The sequence below is a fragment of the Pituophis catenifer genome, unplaced genomic scaffold (genome assembly GCF_029215685.1).
Source record: "Pituophis catenifer annectens isolate HBS135680 unplaced genomic scaffold, rPitCat1.0.hap2 SCAF_25, whole genome shotgun sequence".
In the NCBI taxonomy this organism is placed as follows: Eukaryota; Metazoa; Chordata; class Lepidosauria; order Squamata; family Colubridae; genus Pituophis; species Pituophis catenifer.
In genome coordinates this window covers 281,235-300,088 of record NW_027256905.1, presented here as the reverse complement: position 1 = coordinate 300,088, position 18,854 = coordinate 281,235, and the positions used below count along the sequence as shown (strand labels likewise).

The 18,854-nt window shown below is 45.5% G+C and overlaps 1 protein-coding gene across 1 annotated transcript in view; it reads left to right on the top strand.

The window, feature by feature from the left end:
• Positions 1-18,854, top strand: part of LOC139326276 (vomeronasal type-2 receptor 26-like) — a 154,167-nt gene that overhangs the window by 113,916 nt on the left and 21,397 nt on the right. The gene's annotated exons all lie outside the window — the stretch shown is intronic.

Below are 18,854 nucleotides of genomic sequence, written 5' to 3'. Positions count from 1 at the left end.
GAGGGGGGAAATCATCACTGAAGAGAGCATGATAAGCATAATCATAAACTCTCTTGATAGCAGCTGGGACAGCTTCATGACCCAACTAAATAGCCTCAGCTTGCAATACCTCACACTAGGCGCACTGACCAGTCAGCTCGTTGCAGAGGACACTCTGAGGAGGGAACGCCAACTAGCCAAAGGTGACCCTAGACCCACAAAGAGGGTGGATTTCCAGGATAGGGCCAGGGATACCTCAGAATGTTATTCTTGTGGATCAAGGAACCACTTAAAGAAGGATTGCCCCAGGAACCATAGGGATAGGGGACAGCACGACAGTAGAGGGGGAAGGTCACCTGAACGCAGGTTCCCAAAGGAAAGAGGGCGAGGGTGGTCACCCAACCCCAGGAAACACCACGAGCGCAGAGACCACTCCAGGGACAGTAACAGGCTCCATGTACGGGATCAGGCACGATGACCCAAATGACAAACACAAGATAGAGAGAAACTCATGGCTTCTAGATTCAGGGGCCACAAGTCACACTACCTGTAACCCAGAGATGCTAGACTCACTCACAGAAATAGACTCAGAAATAAAGGTGGCAAACCAAAGCAAGGTCAAAGTAGTGGGGAAAGGAAACGTACACATCACACAGGTAGGGGACTTAAAAGGAGTACTGTACGTACCAGAGATTCCCCACAACGTGCTAGCCATCACAAAGCTGACACGAGACACAAATATAGAAATAAAATTTAAAGATGGAAAGGCACACTTGATCAAGCAAGGGAAAGAGATAGGAAAGGTAACCATACACGAGGGACTTCCCTACTTCACACCCAACGCAAGGGAGGAAGAAGGCATTGATACCAGCACAAACCACAAGGTAGATAAGTATCCAGAAACAGAGGGGGTGCAGCAGGAGGCAGGATGTAGCCATGAGAAGACAAACAAGCCTGTATCTATCGGCAAGCCATTGCATGATAACTGCGCCCACCTCCTCCACAGGAGACTGGGACACATAAGCTTCCCCATTGTAAAGAAAATGACGGAATGTACCGAGGGTCTCAAAGTAAAGAACTGCGAAAACTACTTGGAGTGTTCAGTTTGTAAGCGTTCTAAGATCAAGGTTAAGGCCATCCCCAGGGGATCGAAACGAACCACGGAATACCCCTTCCAATTGGTGCATATGGACTTGGTAGGGCCAATGAAACCCTCTGTAGGACATAGGAAGCGATTCTTCCTCACGATTGTGGATGACTACACCAGATACGGGTATGTCTACTCCCTCAGACACAAAAACGAAGTGTTCCAAAGGTTTAAGGAATTCCACAGAAGAGTAGATATGCAACACAACATGAGAATAAGGCAGATAATGACTGATAGGGGCTCAGAGTTCATGGCCAAAGAATTCACAAGGTGGCTGAGGGAGCAGGGCATAGCGCATTACACCTCTTCACCTTTCTCCCCCTTTCAAAATGGAGTCTCAGAGAGAAAAAACGGGGTGTTGCAAACCATGATGAGATGCGCCCTGGAGGATGCTGGGATGGGGCAGCATTTCTGGTCAGAGGCATTACACTACGCTAATTACACCCTGAATAGACTGTGGTCAAGCTCTATCAATAAGACACCATACGAGATGCTATACAACAGAAAGCCCAACATCGCACACTTACACATATTCGGTGCCCCAGCTGATGTCCACATTCCCAGACAGCTAAGAAGAAAAGGGGAGAAATTATCAAAAAGGTTGAGGTTCGTGGGTTACAAACCGGGCACAAAGGGCTACAGATTTGTCGACAACAATAACCGTTTTGTGGTTTCCAGATCAGCCAGTTTCCATGAAAACGCAAACTGGTCGAGGGTACACTCCAATGACATCCCAACCAATAGGGTCACGTTCGAGCATGACCAAGGGGAAAGGGAGGTCAGAGAGGTCACAGGGCACAAAGCCAACCATCGCAAGGCGAGCGTCAAAGGTTGGAAAGAAGGGCACCCTTCACTGAAGATAGATGACCTGACGGACAAAGAGGCAGACAACATGCAGGAAACCGAGCCAACCCCCAGCAGGCCAATCAGAGAAACCAGAAACAAGCTACCAAAGAAGTTAGAGGACTACGTTATGACCATCCATAACACCCATTTCACGCCCAGCTCATATGAAGACATCCTCGGGCTCCCCCAGGAAGAGAAAGAAAAATGGATGTCTGCCATGGAGAAGGAGATGGAAAGCCTAAGGAACCTCCAGGTATACTCACCTGCCCAAGTTCCAGAGGACAAAAAACCAATAGCAACCAAATGGGTGTTCAGGGTTAAGACATTAGAGGACAACAAGGTCCTATACAAGGCAAGACTAGTCGCGCAGGGTTTCGCCCAAAGATACCCCGAAGACTATACAGACACCTACTCGCCAACCGTCAGGGCGGAGAGCGTCAAAAGCGCCCTGGTGGTGGCCACCATCCTGGGCTTGGAGGTCTTCCAATTCGACGTACAAACAGCGTACTTGCACACCGAGCTGGATAAAGAAATATACGTCAAAGCGCCGCCTGGGTACAACAAAGGCGAGAACCAAACCTGGCTGCTGAACAAAAGCCTGTACGGGCTCAAGCAGTCAGGCAAAAGGTGGTATGACTGCCTGGCCAAGGCCCTCAGATCCATGGGCTTCGAGGCCACCTCAGCCGACAAATGCTTCTTTACGAGGAGAGAAAACAACACATTCGAAGGTGTGCTCGTTTACGTGGACGACATCTTGTACATCAGCAAACACAAGGACAGATGTGACAAGTTCACCACTGACCTGGGTAGCCACTTCTCCTTAAAGTCACTTGGAAAGATTGACAGATACCTAGGGGTCCAAGTGATAAAAACCAACAAGGGTTTCCGCCTCTCCCAGAGAGAAAAGATCATCGAGCTGCTGTCCAAATGCAACATGTCCGAAGCAAAACCCAGCGAGACCCCCATGCAACCTGAGTTCCTGAAGACCATGTATGAGGAATCTGAACCTTTCACAGACAACAAATTGTATAGATCAACGATAGGGTCACTGCTGTACATATCCAACTGGACCAGGCCCGACATCGCCTTAGCCGTCAATCTGCTGTCCAGGCATGTAAGCAAACCCACGGTAACACACTGGAACGCCATCAAAAGACTACTTAGATACTTAAAATTCAGTGCGGATGCCCTACTCTGCCTAGAACCAGAAACATCCGAGAAACCAAAGCTAACCTGCTATGCTGACGCTGACTGGGCTGGGGACATAGAATGCAGAAAAAGCACCTCAGGCTACGTGCTACTACTCAACAATTGCCCCATCCATTGGTACACTGGAAAGCAAAAACTGGTGGCTACATCAACTACGGAAGCAGAATTTGTTTGCCTATCAAAGGCCGCAAACAATTTAGTATGGTTCGATGACCTGCTCTGCGACATCTGGGCTGAACCCTCATATCCAATAGTTATCCATGAAGACAACAAGGCAGCGATAGAGATCTCTAGGGCCGATGCCATAGGTCAGCGTTCTAGGCACATTGACATTAAATACAAACACGTCAGGCAGTTTTCAGAGATAGGTTTCATTAGGGCAGTACACTGTGACACAGAGGAGCAAACAGCAGATATTCTCACTAAACCCCTACCACATAAACAACATGCTTACCTCATGTCAAAAATGCGCGTTTGCTTGTAATTCATGCCTGTACCTGTGTATTCTCTGTATGTATGTAAACACCGCCCCAAGTACCCAGTTAGGCATTTAGAGGGGGTTTTGTCATGATAAATGCCTAACTACTATATCTCCCTGATCACCCGGACCTTCAAGGGTTAACTAACCACATATCCCATAATTCCTGTAACCACTCCTTACCTCTTAGCCCCTCCTCCTGGGTACAAAAGGTCCGACCACATGGTCCACAGATGATTCCAGATGTATACCTGAAAGAGAAAGGTACAAGGTCAGTGACCTCCAGTACCAACAGATCAATAATAAAGCTACAGAAAAGAATTGGAGTCTGTCTTTGAGTTATTGGGCTAGGTCCAGCTTTTAACACAGCATAGGCAACCACTGAATCCTAAGAAAGAAAAAATACAAAAATAGTCCAGATGATGAAGAACGCTATTCCCACTGGTGGCTGGATCCTTTGGATCATCAACTTCACTGGACCTTCTTGATGAGATTGGGCCCGTTCACTTGGGGTCTAACTTCCGTCCAGTTTGGATTAACATCCAATCATCGTGGTGGAATTTGTGGACTGGAAACTTCAAAGGTGGTGTTTGGGCTAATAGTCCTTGTTTCCTAAAAACTTCAAAATATCTGGACAGGTTATACACATATTGTTTCAATACTTTGTCTCTGGTTTCCAAGGAAGTAATGCATATGCTTCCTGTAGTGAAAACTACTCCAAACAACAGTTCATATGATGATAATCTGTCTAGGTTGGGTAAAACTCTTGACACCACTGTTGCTGTAGCATTACTGCAGATAAAAGCTGCAACCCACCCTATGAGGTGGTTCACTATGACTAATAAATATTTTACACTCCCCACTTTTGGTAATTCTGTAAAATCCACATGAATGCATTGAAATGGTCTTAAAGCTGGTAAAAGCTCTTACCCATCTGTTGTTTACTGACAGCATGTTCATTCACCTTTTTACAAACCAAACATTTGTTTATAATTGATGTTACTAAAGGATATATCCCAATACAACCAAAGCTTAGTTTAAAAGTTCATCTACAATAGCTTGAAGTCCCCAATGACTCCACCCATATTTTGCCAAATAATATCCAGAGACTAAGGGTTACAATGCATTAAGCAATAGCCGTCATAAAGTCAGCTTATTGCCCCCCACAAACTGGGTCCTCAATTCACCTACCTTAGAAAGGATGGAAGGCTGAGTCAACCTTGAGCCTGGTGAGATTCGAATTTACAGTAATTGCAGACAGCTGGTGTTAAATTACAATGCATTTATCCACTGAGCTATCCAGGCTCCCTGTCCATAGAGCTTAATTTAATGAATACAATTCAAAGGTTTGAGCAGACCAATTTCGAGGCAATTTGTCTCCAGGGGGTGTCCTTCCAAATCAGGTCTTGTTTTTGTATGTAAGCCAATTATTTCAACACCATAATGTTCTCATCCAAGGTGATCCATTGATCTGGTGTTGGTTAAGAACTGTGCTTGATTCAAATTGAGATCTGTAGTTTAAAATCAAATCTGTCTGCTGCATTAAAATTGTTTCATTTTTGTTTAGAATCTTGAATCAGATAACCACCACTGAAGGATAGTTCTGACTTGATGTGGGGTGCTTACAATGAGGGCTCCCCAAAGGTCAATTTTCTACTTTCTGAGCCAACACCCCTCGTGCAATTCAATTTGTGTGTGTGTGTGTGTGTGTGTGTGTGCCTACAAAGAGACCAAATGGCTTTTCCAAATTTGGCAAACCCAATACAGGAGCCCTGGTTAAAACCTGTTTCAAATTTTCAAGGCTTCCTCTTTCATGTCCCTCCCATTTCAAACTCCAAGGTCCAGATTCAATTAATTTTGCATAGAATTATCTTAATTCTTGCTTGTTTATAGATGGAGGCGGAGACGCCACCCTTCCTTTCTATCAGGAGTGATTTTATTTTATTTTATTTTATTTTCTGGGGGGGGGGTCTTTCCCTTTAAAGATTGCTGAAAGGCAGAGCTTTCCCTTCCTGAATTCAAAATTCCTGGAATCAGTTTTATTGTTCCTAGTAAGGCAAGCAAGAAACAAACACATCTTTTATTCTTCCTTTTGTTGTGGAAAATAAGGTGGCGTCTCAGTTTCTTAATGGCCCATTGGTAAAGGTGGGGGCTGAACTCTGCCTGAGTTTCTGCTTATTTTCTTTAGGGGAATTTTCTTGTGCTTTTAATATTGAGCTTCTCAAATCTTCCAACACTCCCTTCACTGATTAAGTGTATTCAAATGCTTTGTTCACTTAATCTGATCCCTGTCAACGAAAAACACCACTTCTCTTCTTTGGATCGGGCAATCTTTAACGCTGTCTTCCCTGCCCATATCACCACTTCTTCCCATTATCACTTGGTTCCACTCTCACATTCCTTTCTTCCTTCCCCGTCCAAAGGTTATACAACATCCATAACCTTCCAAAAACAAATCACATACCTTCTCCTTTCCATCAATTCTACTTTCTCTAACTTCTTCTTATACAATTCTCCTACTGCTGTCAGCACAAGTCTGTGTAGACAAACTTAAAGGCAACTTTCTGACTTCCCTTAAAACTTCCTCTCTTCCTTCAACTACCATATATCCTTCTATAAACAAATTAGCTCCTCAGCACCAATTATCTAATCTCCCCGCAAACTGAAGTGAACAAAAACAAGCATACTCTCGAGGCAGAATCCAACACCCTAGACAAAAATGCCACTGAATCTCTCCCACCACACATTGCAATTTCCAACTCATCTCTGTGACAATTCCCAAAAAGGCAGCAGCTTATGCTGCTGACAAACAAACAAATAAACAACAATGCTATATGATGGAGCACCTAAGCATTCAAAATGCACAGACATAAGGACATTAAAATAAAACAAACAATCTAAATGAGGTACTTTAGATCAATGCTCTGAAATATAAAATAATTAAAAATATTAAATGGATTCGGCTCAATTTAAAACCCCAGAAATTTAAAACATCCGATTTAAAATTATGTTGCTAACCCAGCCTGGCGAAACAACAGGATTCTGAGTACAGGTTTAATGAAGTGTTTTTAAACCTCCAAAAATTTCCAGAAAAGATAAAATCAAAATTGTATTCAGAGCAGAAAAGCTTTCATATGCAAATTAAAGAGACCAGCAGCAAACAGCATTAGCCGATCACCCACTTCCCCCTCCTTTCTCTAGCTGGTTCTCTGAGAGAGAAAAAAATTGTTAAAAGAACAAAGACTCATAGCCCCCCCTCTTGTGCCTCTCACCTCCCAGGAAAAAAGGAGGGGGTGAGAGAAAGGAAAAAAGTTAAAAGGAACTGTTTTTCTCCTACAAAGGAAAAAAAGGGGGGGGAAGAGGAAAAAAAATGTTTTACAGCACGCAACCAAGCCTCGCTTCTCTCTTCCATTCATCATTCTTACAACAAAGCAACACAGTATTATTACTATACTAACATTAGTATTTCTCTAATTTCTCACTTTATCAATACACAGGCTTTTCATATTTGTACTGCAATCAGACCTTGTTTAAACCAATTTCACATACAAAAAATCCCACCATTACAATCATCTCAAATATCTCCCACAGCCTCAAGCACAAATCAACTTTGCTGGCAGCCACAATCAATTCAATTCCATTCAAATTTACACACTATCATTATATATATACGTATATATTTAACAGAAATCACACCAAATTGATCAAATCATATTATCTGTTTTCCCATTTAGACAGGCTTTAACCTTTTTACTGCCTGCTAAACCCCGGGAGGGAAGAACAGTAAACAACAGTTCTCTGGCTGTTTAAGAATGTCAGTTTATCAGAAAATTTATAACACTGCAATTAGTTCTTCTCTTACCACACATAAGATTACACACAATACTTAGTTCCTTAATTCCAATACTTAAATACTTAATTCCAGAGACTTCAGGACGCCACCTGGTCCCCCAGGGGGTTGATCAAACCCCACTCTTCCACCCCTTTAAAGAGTAGGCACCTCTAAACAGAGAGACTTTAACTCTCTGATTTATACTTACCTGTTTTCTTTCTTTCTTTCTTTCTTTCTTTCTTTCTTTCTTTCTTTCTTTCTTTCTTTCTTTCTTTCTTTCTTTCTTTCTTTCTTTCTTATGTATTTATGTTGAGTCTTTGTGTTTGATTAACCTTCAAGGATTCTTGACTGGCCTGTCTTCGTCAGCGGGTTTACGGCACCTCCTCACTGAATCTCCATGGACTTCAAAGGAGTCCTAATGGCCGGCCAGTGGATTTTCCTTGGGGAGGCGTCGATTCCCGCTGAGGCAGGCTGTCTGGTAGAACAAAAGTTCTCTGCCTTGTAGTCCCATCTGCAGGGTGCCATAAATGTTGTGGATTTAATAAGACAAAGACAACCTTTGGGTTAATCAGAGACAAATTTATATATTGCGCAATAGGTTCAAGACTCTGTACATGAAGCGTTGAACAAAGACAGAAATTAGGTACAATGGTTTTATACCCTTCTAGACAAAGGATTCTGTTAACTCAGCAATTCATATGGTCATATACATTTATCATTTTTAATTGACATTTCCTAATTACAGAGTTTCTTTGCCAAACAGTTATAATTCTTTTTGTAGATTACTGAAGCATAGATTCAAATCATCTTTTGACGATAGACAACTTTTAATTCATGTGGATCCCCTTGACCTAACCAACCTTTAAGCTGTATGTCATTAGAACGTTCCTTTCTTCTGACAACTTAGAGGCCTCCTAGAGGAACCAAAAAGGATTTTGGCTGAGTTTGTACTTTTTCCAACCGGATGCATTGCTTTTTAGAATAGAGTGAATAGAAAGTTATCCAGTGGTCATCCATCAGAGCCCGCTTCATTACATTAGTTGTAATGGCCCCTGCCCAGCCCAGTCCCATATTTTTATAACTGCTGATTGATACACAATTCCTGATCCTTAGAAATAGAATAGAATTAGAATAGAATAGAATAGAATAGAATAGAATAGAATAGAATAGAATAGAATAGAATAGAATAGAATAGAATAGAATAGAATAGAATAAGAATAGAATATTCTAGAAAGAAAAAAATTTCTTTTTTTATTCCACAGACTTTGCCTGAGACCTCCCAGGATCTCTATCTGGGCTTGCAACCCCTTCCTCCTGGAAGGCCCAGAGCTGCCCAAGGGGCACCCCTGGCCTCTCTCCACAGCTGGACCAAAGATTGTGACATCGTAGCCCGTGTCATAGAAGGTCTCCTGGGCTGCTCTGGGTCACCCAAGGGGTTGAATGCTGAAGGAAAGAGCATTTCCTTTATGAGAATGGCAGGCAATTTCCTACAACGGATGAGAATGAAGAGGAAGTTCTCAAATAGAGGTAGGATGAAATTAAAGAGAGACTTATTATAACACTTGACTTTAGCAGTTAGAATAGTAATTACTCAACCCTGTAATGAAAAGGAAGGGAAAGTCTACAAATAGAGGTAGAATACAATTAAAAAACAGCATTCTCTACTTAACTTGAGCAGGAAGGGTGAAGAGTTTAGATGCCAGAAGTATCAGCTGGCACCTAATATTGGGGAATAAAGAACCCAGATCAAACTGTGGCTGAAAAAATGAATGTCTTTAATCGCAGCCAATAAGTTTGTGTTTTTAAAGAAGTCTATTTTTTTCCCCAGTGGTACCAGAAGAGACACTGGATTTGGGTTTATGGAGGCACACGGAGGTATGTAATATATAGTTCCAACCCATCTATAGGACCGAGGGTGCCTGTGTTAACTGGGCTTGAGGGTCTCCCTCGTGTCCAGGCCCAACGTCCTCATGACCTCCATGGCTTTTCAGCAGAAGGCTTCAGGTGCCGGCCAGCTGCCCCCCAACCAACAAGGGCCTCCTCCTCAGCGGTCCATCACCCCCCCCGCCCCCCTCAGGTAAGCAGTGTAAATCTTCTGGGGAATGGTCTAAGTGTCCATTACTAAGGATGGCAAATTTTCATATGATCATTTTATTATGTGAACGAATCAAGCTGAGACAGTGGTGAAATCCAATTTTTTTTACTACAAGTTCTGTGGGTATGGCTTGGTGGGCGTGGCAGGGGTTGGATACTGCAAAATCCCCATTCCCTCCACACTCCAGGGGAAGGATACTGCAAAATCCCCATTCCCTCCTCACTCCTGGGGCCAGCCAGAGATGATATTTGCTGGTTCTCTGAACTGCTCAAAATTTCTGCTACCGGTTCTCCAGAACCTGTTAGATTTCACCCCTGGGCTGAGAGATCAATTCTCTCACATAGCAAATAACCTTGTGAAAACCCCATTTTTCTTTAACCAGGAGAGGTTATACCTGAAAAATTGTTCCTGTCATAATAAGATGTGAGGGTTGGGGATAGCGGAGGATGAGTGAGCTGATTTATAAGTATATTCCACACCTGTTATTTATTTTAACTTTTCCAGGCTCCTACAACATCCGGGGGGGAACCGCTGAGGAGTGCGAGGGAGAAGAATGCCACGTAAGTCTACATTGCATCTCAAAAATATAAAATATAAAATTCTGGATCAGTGTGATCTGCTTCCACAGGTTGCAGAGTTATCTGTGCAGGGCTGAAAGGGAGGAGAACAGGGGCAAAATCTAAACATCTTCCCTACGGGTTCTGTGGGCGTGGCTTATTTTGTGGGCGTGTTTTCTGGGTCAGCGGCTGCTTCTTTCCCCTGCTGCTCTTGCTGGGGATGGGAAAGAGTCTTTCGCAGCACAGCGAAATTTAGCTTTGGGTCCGACTTCACTCCCAACAGGAGAGCTCTGCTGCCTGCAGCGTTTTCTGGACTGGGAGGACCCAAAGGGGCAACTCCTGGCTGTGCGCTTTCCTGGGGCCCTGAGGGCTGCCCTCCCGGAGCACCACTGACACCGCTTTGGAGCTCTCCTTCCGCCACCGCTGCCGTGGCTGGAGCTCACCATCAGGATCGGTAAGTTCTTGCTTTGCTCCCTGGGAAGGGCTTCATCATGGAGGGTTGTGTGCCCAGACCAGGCGCTTTCTCTCGGGCCTCCCACCTCGCATGTCTCGGGTGGGTCTCTCTTTCCTAGCCTTTGAAGGAGGAAGGAGGGAGGGGAGGGAGGGGAGAGAGAGAGAGAGAGAGAGAGAGAGAGAGAGAGAGAGAGAAGAAAGAGAGAGAGAGAGAAGAAAGAAAGAGAAAGAAAGAAAGAAAAAGAGAGAAAGAAAGAGAAAGAAAGAAAGAAAGAGAAAGAGAGAAAGAAAGAATGTGAAAGAAAGAAAAAAAGGAAAAAGAGAAAGAAAGAGGAAGGAAGGGAGAGATAGAGAGAGAGAAGAGGAAGGAAAGACCACAAACCGTGGCACTAGAAGTGGCTTCAGAAGATGCATTGAAACAGGACAGCAATCTAGGGCTGGAAGGGACCTTAGAGGCCATCTAGTCCAACCTCCTGCTGCAGCAGGAAACCTTATATCGTCTGGATTATTTGGGTGCCTCTAACAGAGAGGAAAAGTGCCAGAAAGGAGAAGGAGTTTACTAGGACAAGGCTGCCATGCAGAGGAAGGCAGAGATAGTCCTTGATGTACGACTACAATTGAGCCCAAAATTTGGTTGCTAAGCAAGAGCGTTTTTAAGTGAGTTTCACCCCATTTTACTCCCTCCATGACATCACCTGGCTCTAACAGTCAGGCTAGGGAAGAAGATCTGAAGGCGTCTGTCATGTTCTAATGTACAGAAGTTACAGTTAAATGGGTGGCAGAAAGTGGACTCTGGGTGTGTTTCCCCAAATGCAGTAAGTGAGGCTGAATGTGTATCGTTTTAGAAGAGCTGTGTGTCTGTGTGTGTACATATACATACAGTCTATATAGTAGATAATGTATCTTTTTGTGTGCCTATACACACTCTATACTATGTAATATGTGTGTACACATATGGCATAGGTACATAGGATTACGTAGTATATTTTGGATGTTCAGTAGTAGGAAATAAATAGACAGGGAAGAGAAGCCAGGCAGCCTAACCCTAACCCTTGACGTGAGTGACATCAGGTTAGCCACGCCCACTCAGTCACGTGCCCAACCAGCCACACCCACCAATCAAGCCACGCCCACAGAATTTTGAATCCCACCACTGCACACAGGCATGGACAGATACACATTTCCCTCACTTTTCTGGGCTCTAATGTTAAAATTTAGAGGTACTCAGCTCAAAACTCAAACCTTCCTTTACTACCCTGTTCCAAAGGGCCAAGCTCCAGGAAAAATCCACCCAGAGACTCAATGAGTCCGTCCAGCAAGGGAGGATTACCCGGGGAAGGTCCGTTGGTCAGGTTAGCTTGGAATCCCGTCTTGGGGAGCCAAATTGTTGGAAGAAATATCCATCTGGCTCAGTTCCAAGCCGGGAGGAAGGCCCTGGAGACAAAATGGAGGCTGGAAGCTGATCAGAAAGAGGGTCCATTTATTGATGAAGGAGAACCATGTGGTGGTTTGTGATTCTGGGCAGCTGACCACGTAGAGTGGGGAGTCAGGGATATTGATACCTTCTCTTGGGCTTTGAACTTGAGCTTCCTGTTCCTGTGCAGGAACATGTATTCTATTGGCTGTTGCCAGACTCCAGTGGGGCCATGTGGGGTCATGTTTGTCTGAGATAAGTTTGGTTGAAGTTTGCTGGGTGATGCAATGTCCGTAGGAGATTTTCCAATGCAGGGAGGTCTGCTACTGGATAATCCTATTATGTCCTGGAGGGTCACGTCTTAATCCCCTCACCCTGGAGCTGAAGGTCTTTTGGCTTGTAGATAGGATGGCCCAGTCTTTCTTCATGGGCACCAAACATCTGCTGGGGAGAGGGAACTAGTTTCTGTCTTTAGAAACATGTTTCTCCTTTAAAGAAATATAATATTCTGACTTTTTAAATATTTCTCAAAAGATTTCATTCTTCTAGGAGGGTTGACTTCCCTCAAGCGTATATGGAATGTCTACACACCTCTGACAAAATGCCCAGATTTTGACAAGTAAAACAAATCACCCCAAGATAAATCTCTTCGTTTTCTCCCCACCTTTAATATAACACGTAAGCTATACAATTCAATTGAAAAATGGAAATCTTTTAGGAGGAAAAATGAGAATACAAAACTTACAGGAACGTGGCTGCACAAAGAGGCCTCCTTTAAAAGAATCCTTTGTTGAAACTCCTTTGGATTTTACGAGATCATCCAGTCTTTCGGCCTTAGAGCCGATCTGCATGGCACATCTTGCCTTTGAAATCTTTGCCCACTCTTCCTTGCAAAAGGGCTCCAAAATTGTCAGATTCTCCTGTGCCCAGCCCTCTTCCGGTCCCCTCCCTAGGTTTCCACTTGGATTCGGGTCCAGGGCTCTGCCAGGGCCATTCCGAAACTTCGATCTCCTTGTAGGGAAGCCATTGTTGTGTTGACTTGGAGGCCTGGTTTGGGTCCCTGTGGCATCGAAAGGGGGAAATTCCTCTTCATCTTCAGCATTTTAGCAGAAGCCGGAAGGTTTTGTGCCGAAATTGACTGATACTTGGAACTGTTCATAATTCCCTCTCCTTGGCTGGAGCCCCAGTTCCAGCGGAAGAAAAGCAGCCCCAGAGCAGGATGCTGCCCCCCCCTCCCCCAATGCTTCCCTGTGAGCCTGGTGACTTTGGTGGCTTAGAAGATGTGGAGACCAAGGCTGTTGCTGTAAGAGGCAACTGAAGAAATGTCAGAAACCCCCTACTCAACAGCTGAACTCCATGGGGGCTTGAGCAGAGTCCCCTTAATGGATTTTTCACATATTTAATGACTACTATTTAACATCAGTTTTTTCCCTTCAAAGATTTCTGTTGTGGAGGTTTTATAGACCGCAGACTTATCCGCTTACAAATGCACCAAACAGGCGAGCCAGAAGAGTTTAAAACAAACTAGTTTAATAAAAGCAAAGAAAACAAAATCTACAAAGAACATCAGCAGCCATCTCCCTCTCAGCCATGTCCATTCAGCTCTCTTTGCAGTTGCTCCATGCGGTTGGAGCCCAGGATCTTCCTTCCTGAGAAGGAGGCTAAGTGACTGCAGCTCTTGTGTGGGACCCGGGAGAGTAGTAAGAAAGCAATGTGCAATGTGCAATGTGTGCTCTCAGCAGCCAGAGCAGCTCCTTATAGACCGAGTGAGTGTCAGTTACAAAGCCCGGGAAACTCACAGTCAACAGCTGCGCTCTGATTGGCTCATTCAAACCTTCAAACCAGAAACAAATCAAAGCCAATCAATAGGCACAGGAAACCATGAGAGAAGTTTTCTCTCACAACTTCAGTTTGTTTTTTGACTTGAATTGTACATCTTATATGTTAAGTTAAAGGAGGAAGTACTCTGAAGGGATTTATCTTGGTCTGATTTTTTTCTTTTACATTTCCAAAACCTGGCATTTTAATAGGGGTGTGTAGACTTTCTTTGCTAAATACGGAAGTAAAAACTTAAATAATACAATTCTTATAAACAACTCTTATCAACACATTAAACCTTAATATTTAAGTCACTAATCAAATCCCTTAAGACTACCCTGGAGGTGTATCTAAAGTCCCTCAAACTGTACCCATTGGCCATTTTTACGGAGCCTTTCTAAAAGACCCAATAAATGGTGAAAGGATTGTTGGTAGAAATAGCAAGACTGAATTTATACAGCAACACAAACATAAAGGTATTTTTAATATTTTTCAATGGAAGAAAATGTTTGATGAGTCAAGTAAAAAACTTAAGGGTGTAATTTCTCTCTGGTTTTCCTATTTACAGCAACCGAAAACAGAAGTCGTTCTCCCTGAATGAGGAGCTCCTGCGTCAAAATGCCCAGCTTTCGGAGAAGAACGCAGAACTCTGCAGGGAGATGGAGGAGAAACTGCGGAGGTGAGAAACCCTGACTTTCTCTTCCAGGATTTCCTATTCAATTCTCCTTAGCTCCCTACCCTGGACACACATTACACAACGTTCTGCGTTGAATTACGCTGCCTGGATGGGTAGGAGACATCATGAATCTCTTGCCTGGGACTTTTCCTGGCCAAATCCTCTGAATTTAGGAGGTCCCTGCTTTGATCTCCTCCTCTGCTGCTCACTGACCTCAGTTCTCGGCTCCCCCTCGGTTCTCACCAGTTCAGTCTTCTCCCCCTTCTGTCCCCATTAGAAAGTTTGGAAATTGTTTTGAATTTTCTGGTATGAAAGCCAAAAAAGGGGGAAAAAAAGGTTTTAAGATCTGAAGATTCCTTTATGGCAAAACTCAAGTAATTAAAAAGTAAGGCTGGGTAAAACAAAGGAAGTGCCAGGCGTTTTAATTAGTTTTCATTTTAAAAGGGTTTGATGATTCGGGTGAAGACCTGAGGGGGCTCATTTCCCTCTTGTCTTCCTATTTTACAGAATCCAGATGTTGGAACTCCGAAACCTCCATTTCCACTGCAGGGTCCTGAAGGATGCTGGGAAGAGCCAGGAGCTCCTCAGGGAGAACGAAGAGCTGCGGGAACAACTGGAGAGGTAAGAAATACCGTGTTTCCCCAAAAATACAACCTTCCCTGCAAGCAGTTGTTGTTGTGGCTAAGCTAGTAAGTAAGAATCTTTGGCTGCTTCTCCGCATTGACCTCTCCACGTCTCCTTCTTCCAGAGAGAAACAATGGAGGGAGCATTTCCTGGGAGAGAGAGAACGGCGGGAATCCCAGTAAGACCCAGGAGGAGATCTCGCAGGATCAAAAGAGATCTGAGGCAGCCTCCAAGGAGCTCGAAGACCTTCAAGTAGCTCCTCCTGCTCCTCCTCCCCTCCCCCTCTTCCTTCACCTCCTCTCCCTCCTCCCCTGCCCTCTCCCTCCCTTCCTCCCCTTCCTTCCCCTCCTCCCCCTCCTCCTTCCCTCCCCCTCTTCCTCCCCTTCTCCCCCTCCTTCTTCCCTCCACCCCTTCTCCCCTCCCCCTCTCCCTCCTGCTCTCCCTCCTGCCCCCTGCCCCTATTCCTCCCTCTCCTCCCACCTCCTCCCCTCCCCCTATCCCTCCTCCTCCCCTACCTTTCCTCCTCCCTTCTCCTCCCCTCTTCCTCTTCCTTCCCCTCCTCCCCTCCTTAGGCAAAAGTTGCTTCAGTCAAAGCAAAGTCATTGACCATCAAGAGTTGAGGATGAACATGAGGTGGGAGAAGATTCCAATGTTGAAAAAGCTTCTACACAAAGTGAAAATAAAACTCTGTGTAACCCAAGAGAACTTTCCAAAGACCTTCACATCGGATGAAGTTATGAGGATGAAGTAGAACTACTCTATTGTAGTAGAAGACTCTTCTTACCGATTCAGGAGACAAGACCATGAAGGTTGGAAAACAGAGATTTATTTGTGCAAAGGTTCAGAGCATTCGCATGACAAATTCTGAACCCCAGGCTACTCCCAGGCTCTGTCCTTTCTACAGTTATGCCTTGCACTTTCTTACACTTATCTCGCTATGTCAGCATAAAACAGCATACATAGATCTAGCTGCATCAGTTTGTAAACAGGAGAAGTCATCTTGCCCTACTTTTCCATTTAGGGTATATCTTACACCATCTGTTACTTTCGATGCCCACCTTTTCCCAACCCTTTGGTTACACAATAATGTAATACATAGGCTATTAAGCGTTTGGTTATATTCAGCAAGTTTTCTGTATTTTCCCTAAAGCTTGCAACACACAAGGACTGTAGCCTTTGGTCCATCTCTTAATATATTTATCCATCATTTGGGGGGTCTTTTTACCTCCTGCCTCACGATCAGCGACCAGGTGACTCGCAGGTTTCAGCAAAAGAAAAAACAGATGTTGGGCAGAGAAAAACGTGGAAAGGAAATTGCACAAATCTAAAAGCAAGTCTAGCTGGTCCCAAATTGGAGAGCAAAAAGATGGGCCGGTCTCTCCTAAACAACAAAGCAGAACCTCTGCTGGGAGCATTTTTGGTAGCCAAAGTTAAAAAAAAAAAAAATTAGCCATCAGAAACCCACTTGAGAAAGATATCTGAAAATCCAAAGGACGAAGCGGAAAAGCTCTTGGAAAAGGCAAATGTTCTTCTGCAGGAGAAAACCCCGGAACGAAAGAGAAACGCATTTACTCCACTTCCCCTAAAGCACAAAGTGAGGCCACAGAGAAGTTTGGGACTTTCCAGATGACGGTTCCTCTTGAATCCTCCCAAGAATCCGGGTCTCTGGAGGACTCGGGAACAGATCCAAGGCGTATGGAGGCCAAGACAGAGCTTCCAGCTGAAAATCATGGGCCCGACACCACGGAAGATGGAGATCCACTGGATCCTCTTCACATCCTACTTGCCCCAGGCCCTTTGGGAAGCCTCAGTCTTGGCTCTGCGGGTCCCTGCAGGGAGTTCCGCCGGCCCTCGTTCCCTGTGGAGCAGTCTCCCATGGCGGGATTGGGGCTGCAGCGATGGGCGAGACCCTCCTGGCCCCAGCAGAAGCTTTCTGGCAAAGCCCCCCCACCGGTTTCCCCTATGCCCCCCCAAATGGGCATCTCCTCCCCTCCCCTCTCTTTTTCCCCTTCCTCCTCCTTCCTTCCTCCCGTTCCTTCTCCCTTTCCCCTCCCCTCCCCCTCCTCCCCCTTCCTCCCCTTCCTCCTCCTTCCCTCCTCCTGTTCCTTCCTCCTCCCTCTCCCCGTCCTCCCCCTTTCCCCTCCCCCCTCTTCATACCCCTCTTCCTCCACCTCACCCCTCTTCCCTTTCCCTCCCCTCCACTTCCTTCCTCTTCTCCCAACTCTTCCCCCTCTTCCTCTTCCTTGCCCTCCTGCCTCTTCCCCCTCCTTCTCTCCTTTCTCCTCTCAGTCCTCCTCCCCTCCCACTTCCTTCCCCTCCACCCCTCCTCCTTCTCCCCCTTTCCCTCCTCCTCTCCTTCCCTCTTCTCTTCCTTCCCATCCTCCCCCTCCCTCAATCTGACTCCTCCTTATCTGCCTCCCTCCTTTCCCTTCTCTTCCTCTTCCCCTTCTCCTCTTCCTCTTCCCCTTCTTCTCAACTCCTACTCTTCCTTCTCTTTCCATCTCCCTCCTCCTTCTTTCTCTCTTCCCTTCCCTATTCTCCCCCTTCCTCATCCCCTCCTTCTCTTCCTTTAAATACCCTAACCCTAACCTTCTTCCTCCCCCTCCTCCCCCTCTATCCCCTCCCCTCCTCTCCTTTCACTCCTCTTCCCCCTTTTCCTCCCTCTTCTCTTGCCTCACTTCTTCCCCCTTCCCCCCTTCCTCTCCTCCTGTCTTTCTTCCCCCTCCTCCACTCCTTTCTCCTCTCAGTCTTCTTCCCCTCCCCCTCTCCTTCTACTCCCAATCCTCCATTTCCCCTACCTCTATTCTTTTTCATCTCCCCTCCCCTTTCTCTCCCTTTTCACCCCTACCTCCTCTCCTCTACTGCCCCTCCTCCCTTCCCTCTCCTTCCCCTTTTCTTCCTTCTCCTCCCCCTCCCCTCTTCTTCCTCCTTCCCTCTCCCCTGTCCCTCCTGCCCTCCCCATCCCCCCTTCTCCCCTTCTCCCCATCCCCTATTCCCTATCCCTCTTCCCTTTCTTCCCTCTCCCCTCCCCCTCTCCCTCCCTCATCCTCTCCTTTCCCCTCCCTGTCCTCCCTCCCTTCCCTTCCCCTCCCCTTCCCCTCCTCCTCCTCCCCCTTCCTCCCTTCCTCCTCCCCATCCCCATGTCCTCCCACTCCTCCCCTTCCTTTCCTCCCCCTCCTCCCCCTTCCTTTCCTCCCCCTCCCTCCATTCCTCCTCCCCCTCCCTGTCCCTCTCTTCCCCCTCCGTCCTTCTCCTCCTCCCATTTCCTTCTCCTCCTCCTCACTTCCCTCCTCCTCCCCTCCTCATCAGCAAAGGGGACCCATTCTCTGTCTCCACCACATCCTGGCAACACTGAAAAGCCTCTGAGAACCAGGCAAAAAGTGCACCCCATTTTTTTCCATGACTTTTGGAGGTTCTGTACAGGATCATGGACCCAACTTCCAGAGGGTTTAATTGTAGGCCCTAAGAGACCCTCCCTCATTTTTCTGCTGCTGGATAACTTGTAAGAAGGTTCAAAGAAGAAAGAACTGAAGGACTGAAGAGGAAATGCTTTTGTAAAGTCAATTTGATCCTTTGAAATTTATTTTGTAATGTAAATAGAGATCTGGATTTGGAATACCCCTCAAGATCTTTTTTTAATTCCTTCAATTCTGCTATTGGTTCCTGCTTTTTAATGTGCCTCGGTGTTGATTTTAATTCTAAGAGATTTGAGGGTTTTTTAGTTGT